We start from the raw sequence: 24181 nt of genomic DNA on the forward strand, positions 1-24181 counted from the left end.
ATTGAAAAAATGTATCGCCAAATATTGCTATACCCCAATGATACGAAATATCAACGCATAATATTTCGTACAGACCCCTCGCAGCCTACTCACCTTTACGAGGTGAAAACACTCACATTTGGTGTGAACTTTGCACCTTATCTCGCGATCAGGACTCTTCTTCACGGACGACGTGGAACCCGAATACCCGATCGCAGCCGACATCCTGCGAAGAGCCATGTACGTTGGTGACATACTAGCAGGAGGACACACTATCGAAGCCACCATGAAGGCGAGGGAAGAGGTAATCACCGTAATGGAGTCAGCAGGATTTTCGCTACGAAAATGGACAGCCAATAGCGACAAACCTCTAAAAGGTTTACCCAAAGCCCACCTCCTGAATGAAGATTTTCTCGAATTCGAAGACGCGAGTATGGTTAAGGCCCTAGGTATTAGGTGGAATGCCCATTCAGATAATTTTTATTTTACGACGAAACGAATCGTGGAAAAATCTATCTATACAAAGCGATCGATACTTTCGGCGATAGCCAAACTATTCGACCCCCTCGTCGTAGGTTGGTAGTTAGGTGAAATGGCTGCGACCCTGGTCGCCCAAGTAGCTATTTAAAGCCGTTTTGATGCCATGTAAGTCGTCTAAAACCTACGGAATGTTACGGTCAATGTACTACAACCAGCCAGAGTTGCTGATAAAATTTCAGGATTTCTATCACAGATAAACCTCTGATATCTTCTAGAAACGGGGTTCCAAGAACCTTAGTCGGGCTCTAGCTAGAGCCGGGCATTTACGCATAAAGTGTTCTACTGTCTCCCTGTCATTTGAATCTTTGCAGCTTCTGCAGTAGTCATTATACGGAATGCCCATCTTTTCCGCATGCGTACCTACTGCCCAATGACCGGTGCAGACTGCTATCAGTTTGCGTGTGTTTGTACTGGATTTGTTCAGAATACTTCTCGTCCTCTTTCTATCATAGTTTGGCCAAATGGATTTTGATATTGCACCGGTGGTGATGTTATTCCACTTTGTTTGTGCTTTCTTCAAGTAGAAGTTTTGGATATTCCCCTTGGCTACTGCTAAGGGTATGCCTACTTCGACACTGGTTGTCGATGAGCCCCTGTGTGCCAGCTCGTCGGCCTTCTCGCTATCTTCTATCCCCGTATGACCCGGGACCCAGATAACTCATGGTTCTAGATTGGAGATTAACTGGGATATGAGTCGCTTACAAGCCCACACTAATTTTGAGTTAATGTGTGGCGAGGAAAGCGCTTTAATCGCTGTTTGGCTATCCGACAGGATGCAAACTTTACCAGCTACGTTCAAGCCCTCCAGTGATTTGCAGGATTGCCAAATCGCGAGGATTTCTGCTTGAAACACACTGCAGTGTGATGGGAGTCTGAACGATGCAAACAAATCCAGGGACTCAGAGTAGACTCCGGCCCCCACTCCCGATTCCATCTTGGGGCCGTCAGTGTAGATTTGGATGTCGTCGGCCCTTATACCCGGGTTTCTCTTCCACTCGTTCCTGCTTGGAATGGCGGTATTACAACCGTACTCAAACTTCAGTTTGCGAGGGTAATAATCTGTCTCGGTACTACATGTACCACCCGGAAGTTTCTTTAGGATACTACAATGCTTTTGCTGAGTATCCTTCCAACACCCAGACTCCCTGAGTCTCAGTGCGGTTTGTGACGATGTACAAAGTATATGCAAGTCGATCGGAAGCAGGTGCAAAATGGGGTTTAAAGCAGCTGTGGGACAAGAGCGCCCGGTCCCTATGGCACCAATACACGCAGTGCGCTGGACTTTTTGCAGGCTGGTGAGATTGTAGCTCTTACTTAGAGCTTCCCACCAGACTATGGAACCATAGGTAAGCACCGGTCGCACCACCATCTCGTACATCCAAAGTACCATGCTTGGCTTGAGCCCCCCTTTCTTACCAAACATTGATTTGCAGGCACAGAAGGCGATGCAGGCCTTCCGTACCCGCTCTTCGATGCATACTTTCCAATTCAACTTGCAGTCAATTGTTAGTCCCAGATACTTGGTACTCGATGACACGGTTAGTTGCTGGCTGTTTAAGAATGGTAGTCTGAAGGCAGATGGCTTGTACTTCCTCGTGAAGAGAAGCGGGTCCGTTTTGTCCGGATTTAACCTAGGGCCACACTCCTGTGCCCACCTGCTGAGTTTAGCCAAGGCCCTTTCCATGATTTCGCTCATTACGGAGGGGAAGGGTCCAGAAACCAAGATCGCCACGTCGTCGGCATACGCCACGATCTTAACCCCCCTGCGTTAAGTTTTCCTAAGATTTCATTTATTGTGATCAACCAAAGCAGAGGTGAAAGCATCCCACCCTGCATACCTGCTTGCCAACACTAGCTCCGCCTAGCTCTGCTGTTATTTCGCGGTTGCGAAGCAGGGTTGAAGTCCAAAGCCGTAGTGGTTCTTCAACCCCTGCCCTACCGAGGGCAGCCTCGATCGCTTCGGTTCTTACATTATTAAACACGCCTTCCATATTAACAAACGCAGCCAGAGTGAACTGCTTGTGATGAAGGGACTTTTCCACCATTGGAACTACCTCAATTAGCGCGGTTTCTGTGGATTTCCCTCTCAGGTACGCGTGCTGTGCCGTGGAAAGTGGAGCCTCGCCTAGAAGCTCCCGTATATGTATATCTAGTATCCTTTCGAACGTTTTCAGAACAAAGGACGTGAGACTTATTGGCCGAAAGTCTTTGGCTACTTCATGCCCCCTTCTGCCGGCCTTAGGGATGAAAACCACCCTTGCTTTCGTCCACGAAACCGGAATGTGGTTGAGACGAATGCATGCCTCGAAGATCTCCTTTAGTTCCTTAAACAAAGATTTCTGAGTCTTCTGCAGCATAATAGGTAGAATACCATCCACGCCCGGTGATTTATATGGAGAGAAGCTATCTATTTCCCAGGCAATTTTCTTCTCCGCTAAAAGGTTGTCTATAAGGCCAACAGGTACTTCCTCCTTCGTCGCAGTAGCAAAAACTTTAATGCAGGACATATGGCTTGAAGGAACAGGGTGGGATGAGAACGTATCGCCAAGCTCTTTTGAACGTTGGCAAAACTTCATGGATAACTACAAATACATAGAAAATATTCGTATACCTCGTTGGGTACACTTTTCACCAAGCACAAAAGTAGAAATCCATGGATTCTGCGACGCTTCAGAGAAAGCATAAGCAGCCTGCGTCTACCTTAGAACGGAAATAGGGGAGAGTACATCTATTAATTTGCTACTAGCTAAATCAAGAGTAGCACCGGTCAAAACCATTTCGCTACCAAGAATGGAAGTATGCGGTGCTGTATTGTTGACCAAAACCCTAGAGACAATCAACAGTAACCTCAACCTAGGCCAACACACAACATTTCTATGGACTGATGCTACTATTGTTATAGCATGGATACGAAAACCCCTATGCTCTTTGTCAACATTTGTTTCTCATCGCATCACAAAATCGCTGGAACCGGACTACCATACAACCATCGAGGAGAAACGGATACAGGCCCATGTCGCGAAAATCAGTCACGATGAAGACGACCCTTTAATGAGATTCTCGGGCTTACGAAGGGCTTTACAAGTCCTATTGTATGTAATGCGGTTCTATCACCGATTTCACCCTACCAAAAGGGACTTCTTTACCGAAAAATTCTTTTGACATCTCCTCTGAAGAAATCAAAGCGACGACTTCTCGCTTGACTGTCAATATACAGCGAAACCATTTTGAGGTAGAATATGCTGCTTTATTAGAGAAAAGGCCAGTAGGATCTAAGAGCGAATTACTTCCGCCTAACCTATTTATTGATCAAAATAAGATCATCAGGACGGGTGGTCAACTCGGGGTTTCAGAAGACCTCTCTTACAACGAGTGCCATCCGATAATTCTCCCGTACAGCTGTAGGTTATCTCGTCTCATTGTGCAGGCTGTTCACAGGGGATCCCTGCATGGCGAGAATCAACTCATGTTGCACCTGATCAGCACGCAGTATTGGATACCCCGTGTGAAACAAAATGATCAGGTCAACGATACACAATTGCAAGGAATGCACGATACACCGAAAGCGTTCGCAGATGCAGCTCATGGGGTCCTTCCGAAGCAACGCACCACTTTCACACGAGCATTCACGAACACCGGCATCGATTTCGAAGGACCCTTCGAAATAAAGAATTACAATGGCCGAGGCTGCCGCGTATCCAAAGAATATGTCTGCCTCTTCGTCTGCTTCTCGGCGAAGGCCATCCATTTGAAGCTACCACGGACCTCAGTACTCAGTCCTTCCTTGCAGCCTTTGTCACTTTCGTTTCACGACGAGGCTGTCCGAAAAACGTTTATTCCTACAACGGAGCTAACTTCGTCGGGGCAGCTCGTGCGATAAAAGCACAATTTAAGGCATTCTTAGCCGATGTCCGCCTCAAGACCCTAGGACTTTACTCCAACCAAGAAATAGCGTGGCATTTTATTCCTGCTGCAGCTCCTCACATGGGGGGACTGTGGGAAGCAAGAGTGAAAAGTTTCAAAAAGCATTTCACGAAAAAAGCTCCAAACTCCAAATACACATTCGAGGAATTTGCCACACTATTGTGCAAAATTGAGTCTTGTCTCAACTCTCGATCCTTAACCCCCTCCTAAAACGATCCAGCCGATCTGGAACCACTAACGCCTGGGCATTTCCTATTTGGAGGGCACCTACTTGCTCCTCCAGAACGCGATGCCAGCGAAAACCCACCATCGGTCATCAACCGTTGGCAAAAGTTAATGCCCTCCACTCCTTTTGTAAGAGATGGAGTCCGAATACCTAGTCGAACTCAAAAAACGTAGCAAATGTAGGCACCCAAAAACAAATATAAAAATTGGGGATTTGGTGGTCATAAAGGAAAAAACCTTCCCCGGAATGAATGGAGACTAGGCAGGGTGGTCAAAGTCCACCCTGGCTACGACCACCGAATTCGACTGGTCGAAATCATGACCGCTCGAGGCCAAGTGACGAGACCCCTCGTCAAACTGATACGCCTCCCTCCTGGCAATGGAGGAGAGGACTCAACAAAAGCACAATAATAATCTTAACTCTAACCGGAATTCCACTTCGCAAATCCAAAAAAAAAAGCAAAAAAACAAAAAATCTACAATTAATAAAGTCCACTGCCTCATCAAAGAAAAAGCAAAAACCTTTACCTCTATGTTTACTACTTACTTACTTACTTAATTGGCGCTTAACCGTCTAAACGGTTATGGCCGTCCAACAAGGCGCGCCAGTCGCTCCTTCGCTCCGCCAACCGGCGCCAATTGGTCACACCAAAGGAGTTTAAATCGTTTTCCACCTGGTCCTTCCAACGGAGTGGGGGCCGCCCTCTACATCTGCTTCCATAGGCGGGTTCCGATAGAAACACTTTCTTGGCCGGAGCATCATCTTTCATTCGCATAACATGGCCTAGCCAGCGCAGCCGCTGCGTTTTAATTCGCTGGACTATGTTGATGTCTGCGTATAGCTCGTACAGCTCATCATTAAATCTTCTTCGGTACTCGCCATCGCCAACGCGAAGAGGTCCATAAATCTTTCGAAGAACTTTTCTCTCGAACACTCACAAAACCGCTTCATCTGCTGTTGTCATGGTCCATGCTTCTGCCCCATATAGCAGGACGGGTACGATAAGTGACTTGTAGAGTATGATTTTCGTTCGCCGAGAGAGGACTTTACTTTTCAATTGCCTACCTAGTCCAAAGTAGCATTTATTGGCAAGATTGATTCTTCGCTGGATTTCAGTGCTGATGTTGTTGCTAATGTTGATGCTGGTTCCCAAATAAACGAAGTCTTTTACTATTTCGAAATTATGGCTGCCAACAGTAGCGTGGTTGCCAAGGCGCATATGCGCTGACTCTTTGCTCGATGACAGCAGGTACTTCGTTTTGTCCTCATTCACCATCAAACCCATCTTTACCGCTTCTTTTTCCAGCTTGGAGTAAGCAGAACTAACAGCGCGGGTGTTTAGGCCGGTGATATCAATGTCATCAGCATATGCCAGTAATTGCACGCTTTTATAGTATATTGTTCCAGTGCAGTTAAGTTCTGCAGCTAGTATAATTTTCTCCAGCATCAAATTAAAGAAATCGCACGATAGGGGGTCACCCTGTCTGAAACCTCGTTTAGTTTCGAACGGCTCGGAGAGGTCCTTCCCAATTCTGACTGAGCTGATGGTGTTGCTCAACGTCATTTTGCACAGCCGTATAAGTTTTGCGGGGAAACCAAATTCAGACATAACGGCATATAGGCAGCTCCTTTTCGTGCTGTCGAAGGCGGCTTTAAAGTCGACGAAGAGGTGATGTGTGTCGATTCTCTTTTCACGGGTTTTTTCCAAGATTTGGCGCATTGTGAAAATCTGGTCGATGGTAGATTTACCAGGTCTGAAGCCGCACTGATAGGGTCCAATCAGCCGGTTCACGGTGGGCTTCAATCTTTCGCACAATACACTTGAAAGGACCTTATATGCGATATTAAGAAGGCTGATTCCACGATAGTTGGTGCATTTTGCAGTATCCCCCTTCTTGTGGACTGGGCAAAGAACACTAATCGATTACTTAATCGTCACCGATAACTTGGTCACCAATTATCGTCTTAATCACTTTTATATTGATGTCGTGAAAAAAGTAACGCACGCGCTCTCTCAAAATAGTGTACGTGTGACTTGCTTTCTCGCTCTTACCTATTGTGTTTTCGACATTCCTTCTCGCTCGATGTTATTTACATTTTGAAGTTACTTCATTAGGTATGTTTTCGTTATCGCTAACCAAAACATACGCAACAACAACAATAAGGGTAACTTGCTTTTCGGTTACCCGAACCGGTTACCTTCCGTCAATTCGCTTTTTATATGAACGAAATGCGTCCTTTTTGTTTAAATAATATTTAATTCACAAATAATGCATGTTTAAAATGGTTTTACAGTTAAAATCATGTCCTATTATTCTAGTAATTTTTGCATATGTGCATTTTTATATTTATAAACTATATAAATACATTAACGTCTATTCATAGTCGTGCCCTTTCCGAAACCTTGTTTTGAAGTTCTCATTTTTCCTGCGCTGGTAATGTTGCTCATCATCAGTTTGCAGAGTCATATTAGTTTGGTAGGTATAGTAAGATCAGACGTAGCGAAATTAGGAAGCATGTCAGGAGTATCTCCAAAATCCAAAGCAGCATTGTGATTCATTTCGTCACCTCCGTTTTCTTCCATGTCCGGATTCATTCCATACTAGTCATTATAAGTATCTTGTAGATGCCACATAGGTGTAACCATACCCTCAGGATCTTTCCGTTCAAATCTTGTGGTGTACAATGAGCAAACTTTTAATAAACATGCACACGTAAACTTGTATTTGTTCTAAATTCGTCACCACATTCTAAACATAGAAAAGATGTTCTTTTATCCACTGGTTTCTAATGTTCCTGTATTAAGTGTTTGCGCAAATACCATTGTGAAGCAAATTTTTGATTACAATATGGACAAAGAGTTAATTCTAAACTTTTCGTTGTTATATCAATTGTTTCAGCGTGTTGTGCACGTAAATGAAAATTCATACTTGAATGTGTTTTAGTCTTCCAATCGCATCATTTACATTTTAAATAATGACTATTGGGCATATGAGAAATCTCATGGTCCAATAATTTGTTGAAGCTTGGTGTAGCTGTTTGAAAATCACACAATTTACATTTTGCACCACGTTCGTTATATTAAAATTGTAAATGTTCTGTTTTCTCTAGACGATGCATAAAGTTTAGATGCTTTTTCCAACAATGTTCTGAATTTAATTGAAATTCATACATTGTCTCATGATAAATTTTCCATAAATATACTGAGCACTCTTTATGTAGGCTCTTTTCTTAACATGTAATTCTGGTCGTACCGGATATGACAGTTTTGCTTCAGGTTAATAATCCACACTCATACTATTTTCAGATTCTGTTTCATAATTTTCAACATTGGACTTGGCATCAACATCATTATCATCATCGTAATTTTTTGATAACTCTGTTTTAAGCTTCATATTTATCAAACATTCATCTTCCTTAGTATTATAATTAGAAACATCGTCATCTCCCGTTAAGTTTTTATCAAGTTTAGCTCTTTTCCTTTGTTTAAATTCTTCCCTATCCGTACTAGAATTAATACTATTATCAATATTTTTCGTAAAGTCTGTTTGAGTTTCAAAATTTGCCAATGGTTCAGCTTCAGCAGTATCAGTATTAGAATCAGAACGGCTTTGACCTTCTTCACCGGGTATATATTGATGTTCGGGCGAATAAACAAATGGACCACTTATAATTGCACACCTGATGTGCATTCGCATACATATGTTGCATTTGCGAAACATATAACGGTGTACCAGTGGCTTGTTATGCAGCTGACGCTGGATGGAGCACTGACTTTTGTGTGGCAAAGTAGGCGACATATGTTGCTGTTGATGGGTGCGCATATTGTGGATATGTTGGTGGTTCACTGGTCAAAAGCCAACCTAATAAAACCGCACTGCTTTTTTTTAGCGCACGCAAACAACCGGCGTTTTTTGCCCTAACCCAAATAAGCATGCGTTGCGACAATGTAAAGCATGTGTGCAAACGTCAAATCTAAATGTCACGCAGAACAAAAATTGGAAATTCAGTTAGGTTTTCACGCAGCAAATTCAATTTGGGTTGCTCTCATACAAGTTGTATGTTCATGAGACATTTAGGTTGGCTTGTTTATATTAGGTTGGCTTGTCATTAATTGATTAGAAGTTTCAACTTGTTGCGATTGTTATTGTTGTTGCTGGCTGATGATGTGGTGTTAACGTTTGTTGTAGTATAATTTATTCGGGTGATTGCACATATTGTTGGTGTTGTTATGGTGCTGGAAAACCTTCCGATATTGAAAGTCCTTGATTAGTGTAATCCCCACGTAGTGAACTACTCCTGTGACCGCGTCCGCGGTAACTATTACATCTTACTATATATCTGAAGGCATAGCTGACATCGCTTATATAACAGGTTGACTCTAAAGTAAAAACCAAAACAAAATGTTAGAATCCGTGTTTATGAATAACATATTTAAAATAAGCTCTTACAACAACGTAATCGGTGGCTACATCCCCGTGAAAGTAGTGTGGTGTTCCTCCTTGTATAAACGTAGGTACTGGATGTGCTCAACCGTGCAGTTTTCTTCTAATTTGAGCAAATGTATGTTCTTACAGCCACAGCTGGAATATTTGGGATATTTCTATCCTCACATCGTCAAAATCAAATTACCTAGAATGAAAAAGAAACTCATATCAGTAAGAATAGATTAAAAGTTTTTAATATAAGCCGAAAAGTGTTCCATAAATAGGGCTCCACACATAGCTCTTTTCTGAGAGGCAAAAGGCACAAGAGAAATTTCAGATAACTAGAATCAGGACCTGGTAAAGTAACTTCAAATGAACCCCCACCATGCCTATGCATCTTCCGTTGGAAGGGGTACCCAAAGATACTTTGCTGTTGCATTCATAGAGAACATAAAATTATAACAAGGGACAATTCATTTATGTTACGAAGTAAATTAATTAGACGTGCTACAATAACAAATAAATACAGATGACTGTTTAATCTATTATGCGAAGTTCTTGAATGGATTTTCAAATTGAAAAGGACAAATTAATGCTAAAATTGCTTTCCCCGACTAACCCGGGAACGAATTGATATGGCTACGCCTATCCTTTTTTAGCAGCAGTGCCGTGCACCAGTTCTGTTTTGGACAGGAAAATAAACGTTTGGTTGTCTCCAAGTTGATCATATGATACAGAATATACTCGTTTGCTACATCTTATTTTCCCCTGAAAGGTGCATTTGTTGCACCCCGCTGTCTGGCCGCTCACCCAACAACACCAGGCACGACGGAACTTGTCTTTTTTTATTGGACGTTGTGGTAGCGCACTACCCTCAAGTGGCCCAATGAAACCAGGTTAATCCTGTTCATGTGTCCGCACCTCGTGGGACCGCCGTTAGGCATAACGTTACGGGGGGGGGGGGGGGGGGGGGGGGGAAGGCGATTTAGTCGCCACTACTTCGTATGCGCATTTCTCTGCGCTCCCTTTCGGCATGCATCAATTTCGTCATTACTATAAAGGCCATCTTGCTCACAGCAATCCAACAATCTATTTGTCCGCAAATTCGTGGAACTAAATTCCTAATGGAAGGTTCCTCTCCAAAAACTCTGTTTACAGACAGTCTTTCGCCGTGAAAACGAGGGCAGTGAAACATTACATGTTCTGCGCTTTCCAATTCGGATGGACAGCTTGGACAGAAAGGATGCTCCTCTACCCCACGCTTATGTAGATATTCCTTGAAGCCACCGTGCCCGCTCAATATCTGTGTGAGATGGTAATTTAGTTCGCCTTGTTTTTGCTTGTACCATTACGCTATATTCCGGACTAGCATGAAGGTCCAGCGCTCTTTTCTCGAATCTTCCCACCGTTCTTGCCACCTAACTATTGTTCGTGACCTTGCGCTTTTCTTAGCATCTTCAGATGTTCGGCTGAATCCAAAGCCATACAGATCGGCCATTTCACCTGAGAGTAGATCTACTGGGATTTTCCTGGATAAAACATGGATCGCGTCGTGGGAACAGCACATGCTATTCGTATAGCAGTAATGCGGTAGGCTGCTAGTATATCTTTTTGGTGGACCATTTTAGATCTGTGCCATACTGATGCTGCATATAATATTATAGAGCTGGTTACGTTGGATAATAGCTGACGGGTAGCTTCGCTTGGGCCGCCGATGTTGGGCATTATTCGCGTTAGGGTTCCACTAACTCATGAAACTTTCTCACCCACCGCCCTGAAGTGCTCCCTAAAAGTTAGTTTTGAGTCAATGATTACTCCCTAGATATTTCAAGGAGGGCTTTGAATTTATTTGATAATCTCCTATGGTTAGGACCAACTCATCCACAGTCCGCTTTGAGCTCATCAAAACCACTTCTGTCTTATTGGTAGCCATCTCCAGCCCCGTGTTCAACCATTCCTTTATTCTTCCCACGGCGTCATTACATAATGCTTGGAGCAGATCAAGTTTCTTGGCCACTGCTACTACGACAATATCATCTGTATAGCCGACAGTTTCCGTGCCTCCGGGAAGGTCGATTTGTAGCACCCCGCCATACATAGCATTCCATAGAGTTGGACCTAGAACAGATCCCTGAGGGACACCGCCCGTGGTGTTGTGCTTTCTTAGTCCCTCATCTGTATCAAAAGGGAGTACTTTTTCGCTTAGATAGCTACAAATTATTCGGAGCAGGTACGGAACTTGTCTTGGGACACCCAAAGTGCACTCACGCTTCTCATGGCTCCAGTGGGTTATCGGCTTCCTAGAACTTAAGCCACTTGCTGTTTCTAGATCTGACAGCTGCCAGCTGGAGTCTTAGCCCGGCAAGCGCAGGGCACGGGCACAGAACGTAATCGCTCGTTTCCTCCTCCAACCCGCACTTCCTACATCTGCTATCACTGACCAAGCCTAATTTAAAGGCATGTGACGCCAGAAGGCAGTGTCCAGTAAGAATACCCGTCATGAGTCTAGTCTACAGGTTAATGATAATGAAAATATAAGAATCAGTGTATGAATAACATATTTTAATTAATCTCTTACAACAACCTGATCGGTGGCTACATCGCCATGTAGGTAGTGTGGTGTTCCACCTTGTATAAACGTAGGCACTGTATGGGCTCAACCGTGGTACGGCTGTATAGGTATAGGCGGGTGCAATGTATTACTAGTCTACTCAAGATCGTATGGTACATAGGTGGCTCGAAGACGCCAGAGGGGATTGGGGCCAGAGTTTTCGGACCCAGAGCCAAATTATCAGTACCTCCAAAAGCACATCCGAGCATTTTCCAAGCGGAAGTATTCGCCATAAGTTAGTGCGCTAAGCTGAACCTTCAGCGCTGATACCCCAATGAAACAATTGCCATACTCAGTCAGACAGTCAGTCCCCACTAAAGGCATTTGCGGCGTTCGAAATAAAGTCAGGACTGGTCCTTCAGTGCGTAGAAAAGCTGAATCAATAGGAGCACACAACGTGGTACTGTTGCACTGGGTCCTAGGCCACAGGGGAGTGGAGGGTAATGAGCAGGCGGACTCTCCCCCAGCGGGTAAGGGGGTCAGAATATACCCGCGGTAGGTATGCCTGTCGTAAAAGGCGACTAAAATACCAGATTCAAGGGGTATGTAGCGCAACCCTTCAGGTTGCCAGCGCAATATATATGTAGCTTCTCCAAACCAAATTGTCAACCTCACCTATCCGCGGCGAATCCTGTTTCACTAACAGACGAGGCTCTGGCGACCCCAAGCTCCTCATGGAACTTGGTGGTGGGAGGGAGGGGATGGCCTGAAGGTTTAATGTGGCCATATAAATCGTTCCCGAGATGGTCGGGCTAGCACCTTAATGGTGCTGTGGTACCGGAGCGTATCGGATCTGTATCCGGCAAAGGACCATCACATCGATAACACTCCCCAAAGCCTTGGGGAGTAACCTAATCGCTACAACAACAACAGAGGCAACAACTGCATGACCCATCGATCCCGAGCCGTTCCTGCCAGTTGGCCCCCAGGGGCATTTATTAGCAGAAGGGAGGGAAAAGACTTACTGGTAGGGGGTTACAGCACAACTCGATATAGGGCATTAATAGGCCTCTCAAAAAGATAACCTAAGAACCCTAACAGCTATTCCTACTAGACACTGTAGACTGAACAGTCACATGCAAAAGCTGGGTATAATATCGAACAACACATACCGATTTTGTGATGGATCAGCGGTGGTGGACCATATCCTTCTAGATTGCGGCGCAATTTCAAGACGTAGAGCTAAGTTTATGGGCTCACCATGGCCAGAGTATTCCTACATTTAATCCCTCAAGCCAAGATCACTGCTGGGGTTCATCAAGGAAGTCGGCTAGGATGAGGTGCTGTGAAGGAGATGTGCAAGTCACTGTGCAATCCTCAATAAATTATCTATCTATCTACGTTCCGGTAGCAAGCACCATTGTGGTACTAGCCCCACCATCTTGGGAACTATTGATATGACTACATTACACCTTCTAGGGATTGAATATTAATAATGACCGCAAAACGCGAAAGTCTGCTAAAATGTACCATTCTCCATGGAATGCTCGATATATAACTTTCCACGTTTTAAACAGTGATGAAAAGAGCAAAATTTACTAAAATTTTAACTGGCAGTGGGTAGTAAGGTGTTGATGTCCTCTCTTAACGCAATGTAATGACAACTGCGATGCAGGGAAAATGACAAAAATCTTGCAAATCTACTGATAATAATTAATTAATTCCTCCCCTTCTATGCATATATGTATGTATATATGTATTTTTCTCTCCAAACGCTAATTAAAAAAATTAATTGGTTTTTACATGAACTTCGAACTCTGTCGTATTTGCATTCTTCAGTTGATTATCAACAAAAGCATGACAAATTATCACTAAAACATGTTGCTTATATATTTAATATGGTAGCCAATTTACTTACCCTTTCTAGCGCGATTATTCCTGGACAATCGGACCTGACTAGACGCGATTTTTTTTGCCTTAAGAGAGCGTGTTTAACGCGAACCATATCATGTTATGACTTACCTATGGTGATGCAAAAAATCAAAGACATTTCTGCTTCTAATGCTTCTAGGATAGCAGCTCCCGGTGGCGCCACATAAATAACAGTTGCACGCCGATCAGTTGCCTTTTTTGCTCCGGGTACCTATTCAATTTTAATTCACATTACATTATCTACTATCGCAATTTTTAATCAATACAGATCAATATAAATTACCGAAGCAAATACTGGCAAACCAAGATGCGTAGTTCCACCCTTTTTTAGGGAAATACATCCAACCAGTTTGGTACCGTATTCCAAAGCATTTTGTTTGTAAAGTACCTTGTATCCTTGGCAAATGACACGTGGATCGGCATTTAATTGATTTTGGCTCAAAAGCTGATTCGCAACCCGGCGGAGATGCTATCTATTAGAATAATATTAATATTATTTAAAAATGCACATACGTATGAATGAAAATCAGAAAGTAAATAATGTTGTTGTTGTAGCGATAAGGACACTCCCCGTTATCGACTTTGTTGGTCCTTTGCCGGATGCAGATCGCGTACGTTCCGGGAACCATTAAGGTACTAGCCCGACCATATCGGGAGCGATTTAGTATGGCATGAAACCTTGTAGTGGGGTTTGAATCAAAAGTAATTGTAAATCGCTTAAATTTTTCGAAAATGGCAAATACCAGACAATATATAATAAATGTCTTTAATGACGCCGAGGTAGATTTTCCATCTACTGCTACCACGGGCGATACTCCTTGCAATGCGGCATATTCGGATTTTCTGGACGAGATATTTGGAGATAGTTCTGTAATTTCCAACAAGCACTCAATTAATTTGTTTGGAAAACCTTTGAGCCATAAGAAACACACGCCGACGAGCACCAAAAACTCAGCACTTCACAAAGCTCAAGTTCTGATTCCAGCAGCTCGCAGCCTGTTTGGTGTTGGCTGCGACTACGGCAAGCACTACAAGCGTAGCTTCTTCGAGTTTGCAGCAAACAAATGGTAGTAGACATCGACCAAATTTTAAGCAAAAAATGTCGGCCATGAAGTTGCAGCATAAAAAGGAAGCTGCTGATAAAAAACTGATACTGCAGGAAGACTACACCAGGAAGAAGCTGGAGACAATGGTACAGGCGCTGCAGCTTAAGCAGAAACGCCATGAATGGACATATTGAAAGCGTTCATGGATTCGAGAAAGATGTGACCGTGTTTTTGGTGAATGTATTTTTTTTATATAGAGAAATGAATTTTTAGTTAACATATAATATGTGATATTTTATCTATATATGGCGAAGGTATTTGTAAGAATAATTGAAGTGCCTTTTTTAACTAGTTAGAATGTAAATATGTGATATAACAAAGGTGTGTTTTGATTCTTCGATTGTGTAGTATGGACACAATCAGAATTATACCAAATGATTTCTCTCACGATGGAAGAAGAAGAGAAGAAATTGAATTGAATGTTTATTTCAAAATGTCAGGGTTTTTACGTAGGTAACAATTCCAAATTTTTTTCTGCACTAGAGACACCATTATGAAATTCCTATGTAAAATAACCCCCTGATTTCGAAAATCAATGTTATTTTTAATTCTATGGTAATGTTTTTGAGATACTACAAATAACTGTTTTTTTCCAAAAAAAAAAAAAAAAAAATTGGGTCCACTTAATCATATATATCGCAAGAACGAATTGAGCAATTCCATGTACCAGTAGGGTACTTAAGTATTAAATGAATATATTTACTTGAATACTTATAACTTTTGTATTAGTCCATCGATTTTGTTGAGTGAAATCTTATTTTTTTTGTATAATAAAACAGAGCTTAAAGAGAAAACAAAAAAGTCTGCAAAAACTAGCTAACTGATATAAATCTTATTTTCTGAGTGAAATCTTATTTTTTTTGTGTAATAAAACAGAACTTCGAGAGAAAACAAAAAAGTCTGCAAAAACTAGCTAACTGATATACGAATACTAACACATATGTACCAGTAGGGTACTAAAGTATTAAATGGGAATATTTACATGAATGCTTATAACTTTTGTGTTAGTCAATCGATTTTGTTGAGTGAAAGCTTTTTGTTTTTGTAATAAAACAGAGCTTAGAGATAAAAAAACAAATTTGCAAAAAGATAAAAAGTTTTCGAGATCCTTCCTCGCAAAATACAAATTTTTTTATATATTTACAAAAAAAAATGGAAAAAATTCGTAGTTATTGTTCGTTATCTTTGAATCTGCAGGGCCTAGCTAAAAGTGTTGTATGCACAGCTTATACAAAATTTTATTACATTTTAAAAGCTTCAAACCGTTTTGGAGTTGCTCAATTCGTTCTTGAGATATATATGATTAAGTGGACCCAATTTTTTTTTGGGAAAAAGCGTTATTCGTAAATATCTCAAAAATGTTACCATAGAATTAAAAATAACCTTGATTTTCGAAATCAGGGGGTGATTTTACATAGGAATCTCATAATAGCGTCTCTAGTGCATTTTGGCTGTAAACCAGTGTAATTAACCTCTCGAGCGCACAGTTCATCACAAAGTAAAACATTTACTGTGAAGATCGAGCTTTTATAAAAAAAAAAAAAAAAAAAAAAAAATTATAATGTATAATGTATTGTGTTGCTACATCCGCCCCCTTTTCATCAAACATCATCAAATTTGCTTAGGATTTCCTGAGTCGTCCTCTCTTTCGAATTGGTTGTATTGGTCTTGGATCTCTATTCTCCTGGTTGCCTCTATACAGCGTAGGCAGATGTGTGGTATGCTCCTATTGGTATGCTTGGTTCGGATGTACTTGCAATTTCGTAAATTGATGTACCTATCTTTCGGACAACAACATATGGACCATCACGTTTTGGTACGAATTTTGAAGCTATTCCTTTCTCTGCCTGACTCAGTACGTGTGTAGTTACTAAAACTTCAGATCCCACATCAATATCTTCTTGTGACCTTCTTCTTTTATCAACATAATTTTTGTTGCGATCTTGCATTTGTTGTTCCACCTCTTTTGCGCCTTGAAAGGCGTCAAATAATCCATTTAAGTATGGCGTAATCTGCGGTATAAAATTCTCGCTTTCAATCACTGCTTTGATGTCATGTTCTACATCATCAAACGCTCTAAGTTCTCTTCCAAAGTTAGGTATGCTGCGGAGTAACCAGTTGGCTGGAACTTACTGGTGTTCAATGCGAAACGAATGGCGGATAAGTTGCTGTTCCAGGTTTTGTGTTGGTTTTGTACAAATATACGTAAATGGCCTTTGAGGTCCCTATTTTTCCTTTCAACTGGATTGGCCTCAGGATGATAAACAGGCGTGAAAAGCTGTTGTACTCCTATAACGTATGCTATGTTTTGCATGATTGACGAGACAAATTGTACACCATTGTCGCTCTTAAGTCGTCTTGGTACACCGTATCGAAGAAAGATTTCATTAATTAGCGCTACTGCACAAGCTTCTGCTTTTGCTTTCTTCATTGGGAATAACTCAACCCACCTAAAGACGACGTCTTCTACCACGAATATCCACTGATATTCATCATCTGTTTTTGGCAACGGGCCAAAAAGAACTTCAAATATTTGTTTGCTACTCGTGGTTTGGAGTAAACCCATAGGTTTCATGTTTGTTGCTTTATAACGTTGGCATTCAACACAGGTTCTCACATGCTTAGTTATTTCAGTACGCATCCCTGGCCAAAAGTAACGTTTAGCAATTCTGTCAATTGTTCTTTCGGCTCCATAATGGCCTGCAGTACTTTTGTCATGATATTCTTCCAAGATATTTGCGCGTTCATGAGCCTGTATTACGAGTTGTGCATCTTCGGAGTCGTCATTTGCATACTGATATAATACTCCGTCGTTGAGAAGGTAACCGCGATTGCTCCACAAGGCAATATCTTCATCGCCTTTCTCTAAAGAATTTATGACTTTCGCTAGGTAATCGTATTTGAGTTGCTCATTTCGTAGTTCGCTAGATGTCTTATTTAGAAAGCACATACACAATTTAATGATTGGTAATCCTCTGTATCGCACGTCGGTCTCGAGAGCATATCAGCTAAGGAGTTGCTTTTGCCTGGGGTATACTCTATTTGGAAATTATACGATTGAATCTGTAACGCCCATCTTGCAAGAGGACCAGTAGGTGATTTCATGCTCAGTAACCATTTCAGAGGCTGGTGGTCTGTCTTTAAGCGAATCTCAGCACCTTCAATATATCCTCGACATTTTGAACAGGCCCATACGATAGCAAGAGCTTCGCGCTCCGTTGTGGAATAGTTCCGTTCAGCTGATGTTAACAATCGACTGGCGTGCTCGATGGGGTGTTCGTTTTCTTTCTTTCCTTGAAGTAATACTGCACTTAATGCGTAAGCGCTCGCATAAATTTTTATTACGAAGGGAGCATTATCTTCAGCTTGCTTTAAAATAGGAGGGTTTACCAGCTGTTTTAGCTGATTAAACGCTTCAATTTGTGGCGTACGCCATTGCCGTATATGGTTCTTTTTCATTAGCTCTGTGAGCGGTTTGATAACATCTGCAAAACTATCGATAAAACGGCGATACCAGGAACACGTTTGTATGAGTGATACCAGTTCTTTTAAGTTACGTGGCACAATAGCAGACGTTTTATCTGGATCGACTTTGATACCTTCTGTTGTGAGCACATGACCTAGATATTTTACTTCTGAGCAACAGAATCTGCATTTACTAAGATTACGGGTAGCTTGAACTTTTCAAGCTTCTCAAGTACTGTATTCAAATCTTCCAAATGATCAGATAACGTGGATGAACTGATAATTCATCTAGGTACGCAAATATTTGCACATTTGGAACGGTAGATTTGAGACGATCGATGAGTCGTTGAAAGGTTGCGGGTGCGTTTGGAAGACCAAAAGGCATACGCTTAAATCTATATGTACCAAATGGCGTTATGAGACATGTCTTATCTCTGTCTTTTCCAGCAACAGCTATTTGAAAATATCCACTGTATATTCTCGCACGGTGCGTGGTAGCACGGAGAATATATATATGTGGATATGGAAAAGGAAATAAAAGGCAAATATTTGTATAAGTAATAAAGACAATAATTAATTTATTTTGTATTAAGTTAGTACAATATTTTACCTTTGGTATATGATGTGGCGTGACAGCAGCAGCGACTTTCTTCCTCCGTGGTTGAAATAGAACAGAACAGAAGAAAATTATCTCCGTTGTGTCGGACCGGAGATCGTGCGGGGGTTTCCAAGGGATATTTGTTATCCGATGGAAAACTCAGTTACCCGTATTATGCTGCTTATATGTGTGAGTGACAATATGAGGTTGTATGTATGCGTGTGTGCAATACATGACAGTGTATTTATGTAAATACATATGTGCAACTAAATGAATTATGCAGTGGCCGTGTAAAATAGATATAAATATTTAGGTTCTGACCTAAACATGCCGGCCCCCTTGCGGTAAGCAACATCTGTGGGAGGAATTCCATGCTTCAGCTGTCACGCACAGTAGTACTTAAAAACTAGATTTAATTTTTTGTTTATTTTGAAGTAATATGTGTTGGCTGATCGCGCTCGTACTTCATCGATAATAGAGGCCGCTGTAGGAAGAAAAGAAGCAACATATTAAAGCTGAAAACAAGAACGGGTTACAATTCAACGCACTTTATTAGCATAAACCTCGTTTGTATTTCGAGTTTTTCGCAGTCTGGACGAAAAGGACATGTCTCCGTTCCAGATTTCGAGGATTGTAAGATTACTTTCCATCTGGACAAAGAGGCCAAGTCTCCGTTCCAGATTTGAACTTTATAAGATTTAAGGTTATATCCAGACGGAAAGGACGGGTCTCCGTGCCAGATTGGATGTATTTTGTTAAATTTGGTTTTAATTTTAATAAAATGTTGTATTTTCAAAATGAATTTTGGTTGGGTGGCGAACGCTTTAAGAATTTTGAGTTATTTCGAAAGTTATATTGACCCTCTAACATGCCTTTATGTGGTTGGCAACTCCACTTTCTGTGCTAAGGCCGAAAACTTTTATTTTGGACTACGACAGAAAAATTTGTTATTTCGAATATGATCGAAAGTTTCTGCTTTAGTTTTATTTTATAACTACTTTTGTCACAAGATTCCTGCCACCCAAGAAAGGTTTCGCATTTCAGGCTTGTTATGGTAGTATTAGACAAAAACTCTTGCTAAATAATGAAAAAAAAAATTGGTTCCTGTGATGTACCTCGGGAACACGCATACTGAAAATTGGTGTGCATTTATTTTGCTGAAATGGCAACACCACACGGCGAAATTGGTGTTAAGTAAAAGGGGGTGAAAGAATGACAAATGGATGAAGGAGCATGTCATTACATAATAAACATGATGATGGTAAGTAAACAAGTTGTAAAATTTTATAATTTGTGTTAAATTAATCATTTTAATAACTTCTTGTTTTGTCTTTTCAGATTATGCAAATTACTACGAACTCCTTGGGGTACACACGTACTTGCACGCCTGAAGATTGATTCATCCCAAAAAGAATGGTTTGAGGTTTTGCCCTTCACGGATGAAGGTGGACATCAAACAAATTTACATATGCCAATTATGTCCCGGAATAATGTAAGATGTTTTAAGACAAGATGTGCATTTAAGTTTTCTTTCTAGTTTTTGTGCTAGAAAAGCCAGAAATGATCGCAGAAGCGATCAGTTGTAAAGATTAGTTTATTTGTGCAAAGTTAATTGCAATTTTGTTGTAGTGCTTTTGCTTGTCTCAAATACCTCACAAAAAATGTTGTGAGTTATTATGAGAAATAAGAGAAAGCACTTAAACTAAAAAAAAATGTTATTATTGGAAAAAAGAAATGTACTGATTACAAATATGGGTTTTGTTTATTAATATTGACGTAGTAAATGCACATCTGTTTTTTTTTGTTAGTGTATTGTAAAATTACACTACACTAATTTTTTAATGCAATGGTTAAGAACCATTGTACAAAACGAAATGCAAGGCATTATTTATACTCTTAATTAGTAGTTTTAATGATATCGTTTGATACCTACTAATTATACCCGCATGCGGATGGGTATAATAGGAAATTTTTTTTTTCCGGTTTAGATTTCTTATGTAGTTAGTCCAATTACACCAACTTGACTTAACATGATAAATTAACGTGTTAATGAATTATGCAGGTTGTGTTAACCAAAGCTTTGTCAAGTTATTGTAGTTGGAATGTTATTTGTCTGAAGCAATATTAAATCCTTTTATATTTAGGAACAGATGGCTGAAAAGGAATTTGAAACGGACGAAAAAGAAACCAAACGACTAAATGAGTGTATTTCCCTGCGGCTACCAATGTTTGTACGTGGTAATGTGCTTGTAGTTAATTTTGTAGTTAATATATGTATTTTATATATGTTTCCGCTGAGGATATAGGTTATTTTTTAGCGATTTTGTTTGTAGTTTTCATAGACTTGGTATCTGCACCCTGTCGATTTTTGCTTTTTAATTTTGAAATACAAGTTGTTTACTTTGTACGCCGATAATTAGAAATGGCATTACCTATTTTGACGAAGTGGAATGTCCTGATTTAAGGGTCGGTTTGGTCATCGGTGGATACCCCTCCACTTGTTTCATTGGCTGGTGGAAGTAGAACCAGTTTGGCCAAGGGCCTTGTAATTTGACCTTTTTCAGTAGTGATGTCGACAACTCGGACAAGGTTATCTGCTCCCGGGTGAAGTTTGACCACTCTTCCAAGTCTCCATTCGTTTGGAGATATATTGTCGTCTTTCACGACGACAAAATCCCCTATTTTGATGTTTGCTTTCGGGTGTTTCCATTTAACCCGCTTTTGCATTTCTAAGAGATATTCTCTTTTCCATCTTTTGCAAAAGGTTTGATGCAAAGCTTTTAATTTATGCCACCTATTGACTATGGAGGCAGGATTCTCATTGGAATCTATTTCTGGAGGAGCGAGAAGATGTCCGCCTACCAGGAAATGACCAGGGGTTAAGGGTTCTAAGTCGGTCGATTCGTTCGACGCTGGACTTAGTGGTCGCGAGTTGAGGCAAGCCTCTATTCGACAAAGTAGGGTTGTGAATTCCTCAAAAGTATATTTATCCCTACCTGCCACTTTTCGAAAGTGGCTTTTGAAACTTTTTACTCCTGCTTCCCACAGACCTCCCATATGAGGAGAGGCAGTAGGGATGAAATGCCATTGCAGAAGTTGGTGAGCATATTTAGACAATGCGTTCTCACGCGAATCAACTATAAATGCCTTAAACTCAGATCTAAGTGATCGTGAGGCTCCGACAAAGTTAGTCCCAATGTCGGAATATATATTTTTCGGACATCCTCGCCTGGCGATAAATCTGGAAAGTGCCGCGAGAAAGGATTGGGTGCTAAGGTCGGTTGTGGCTTCCAAATATATGGCTTTCGTAGTAAAGCAGACAAACAGACAGACATAACCTTTCGAAATTCGACAACCTCTACCTCTATAACTTTTTATGTCGAATGGTCCTGCAAAATCTACCCCTGAATTAGTAAATGGTCGGGAAAATGTGGTACGTTCCTTGGGAAGGTTACCTATAAGTTGGGTTTGTACACGTTTTTTATAGATTGTGCAGATCTTACAATTGTGAATGATGGATTTTATCATATTTTTAACCCTAGGAATCCAGTATTGGGTCCTAATAAGCCTAAACATTAGTTGATTTTCTCCATGTAAAGAGAGTTCATGGATAAGCTGAACTAAAAGGTGGGAAAATTTGCATGTGTAGGGTAGGATTATTGGATGGTGTTCATTGTATGGTAGGTCTAGAGCCGCGCGGATGCGACCACCAGTCCTTATAATGCCATACTTGTCTAAGAAAGGATCAAGAGGAAGCACTTCGCTTTTACAATCTACCAGCTTGCCTGCCTTCATATTTTTATATTATGTGGGATAAAACTGTTGTTGTGACATCTTAACTAAGCGTTGTGTAGCGATTTCGATTTCATCTGATGAAACCAGATACGAAGTTTTATTAAAATAATCTTTTGTCTTTGGATGAGTTCTTTCGAGAAATCTGAAGACATAAGATATCACCCTCAAAGCTCTAGGTAGATTCGAAAATCTATCCAGAATTTCACAATTAATTTTGGTCGTGATTATATGAGCTTGCACTCGTTTCTCCTCTATGGTTGTGTTGTAGGATATATCTTGTGTAGGCCATTTCGAGACGTCTTCTTGTAACCAAGAAGGTCCCTACCACCACAAGGAATTGTTGACCAGTTCATGTGCTGGGAGTCCTCTGCTAGCCATATCGGCTGGATTTGATCCCGAATCCACATGATTTTCGTGATACGGTGTGCTACTAAAGTTGACCACGAACAAGGGGGTTTTCGTATCCATGCCAGTACAATCGTTGAATCGGTCCATAAGTAGGTTTTTGGATTCCCTAAGTTGAGATTTGTTAGAATTGTTTCCATCATTTCGGAGAGTAGTACGGCTCCGCATAATTCCAGTCGGGGAAGCGATATAGTTTTTACCGGAGCTACTTTTGATTTTGCCAATAGCAAATTGGTCAGAACTTGGTCGTTGTTTTCCACTCGCAGGTATACCGCCGCGGCATACGCTTTCTCTGATGCGTCACAAAAACCGTGAATTTCCACTTTGTTGTGCGGGAAAAAGTGAGTCCAGCGCGGTATTTCAATGTTATTAATTTCATGATACTTTTCCATAAAGGTGTTCCAACGTTCCCTAGTAGTTGGTGATATATCTTCATCCCATTTTGTACCTTCAAGCCAAATGTTTTGCATGATTATTTTGGCTACAACTATTATTGGAGCAAGCCATCCTAATGGGTCGAACAATTTAGCGATTGCCGATAAGATCGCTCTTTTGGGTAAAGTGTCGCAATTTTCCATTGTGATAAAGTAAAATTCATCATTATGTGCATTCCACCTGATTCCTAATGCCTTCACTGAAATTGCGTCTTCGAATTCCAGGAAATCTTTGTTAAGGAGATGTTGTTTAGGGATATCCTTTAGCATTTGGTCGGAATTAGCTGGCCATTTTCTTAGTGGAAAGCCGGCTGATTGCAATGCTTGAGATATTTCATCTCTGGCAGAAATTGCTGATTGGATGCAGTGTCCACCAGCAAGAATATCATCCACATACATGTATTCTCTTAGTATTGTGGATGCAATTGGAAAGGTGTCTTCGACGTCCTCTGCCAATTGTTAAAGTGTCCTTATTGCTAGATAAGGAGCACAGTTAACCCCGAATGTCACAATCTTTAGTTCGTAAAGACTGATAGGGCTTTCAGAGCTAGTTCGGAATACTATGCGCTGGTATTTGGTTTGGTTCGGATGTACCATAATTTGTCGGTACATTTTCTCGCTGTTGAAGACGTATTTGTATAGTCTCCAGCGAAGAAGGAGAATCGTCAAGTCCGCTTGTAGGGTAGGGCCCGTATAAAGAACGTCGTTCAGGCTTACTCCGTTTGCAGTCGGACTAGATGCGTTAAAAACAACGCGAACTTTCGTGGAGGTACTTTCTTCCTTGATGACGGCGTGATGA

At 41.1% G+C, this 24181-nt stretch overlaps 1 long non-coding RNA gene across 1 annotated transcript; it reads left to right on the forward strand.

Annotated features, from left to right (window-relative positions):
* Positions 1–19954: 19954 nt before the first annotated feature.
* Positions 19955–21099, forward strand: LOC137246657 (uncharacterized). Its single transcript, XR_010951631.1, has 3 exons — positions 19955–20009; positions 20087–20240; positions 20893–21099. It is a non-coding gene; the product is annotated as an uncharacterized lncRNA (long non-coding RNA).
* Positions 21100–24181: the final 3082 nt, after the last annotated feature.

The sequence above is a fragment of the Eurosta solidaginis genome, chromosome 3 (genome assembly GCF_040869045.1).
Source record: "Eurosta solidaginis isolate ZX-2024a chromosome 3, ASM4086904v1, whole genome shotgun sequence".
Classification (NCBI taxonomy): Eukaryota; Metazoa; Arthropoda; class Insecta; order Diptera; family Tephritidae; genus Eurosta; species Eurosta solidaginis.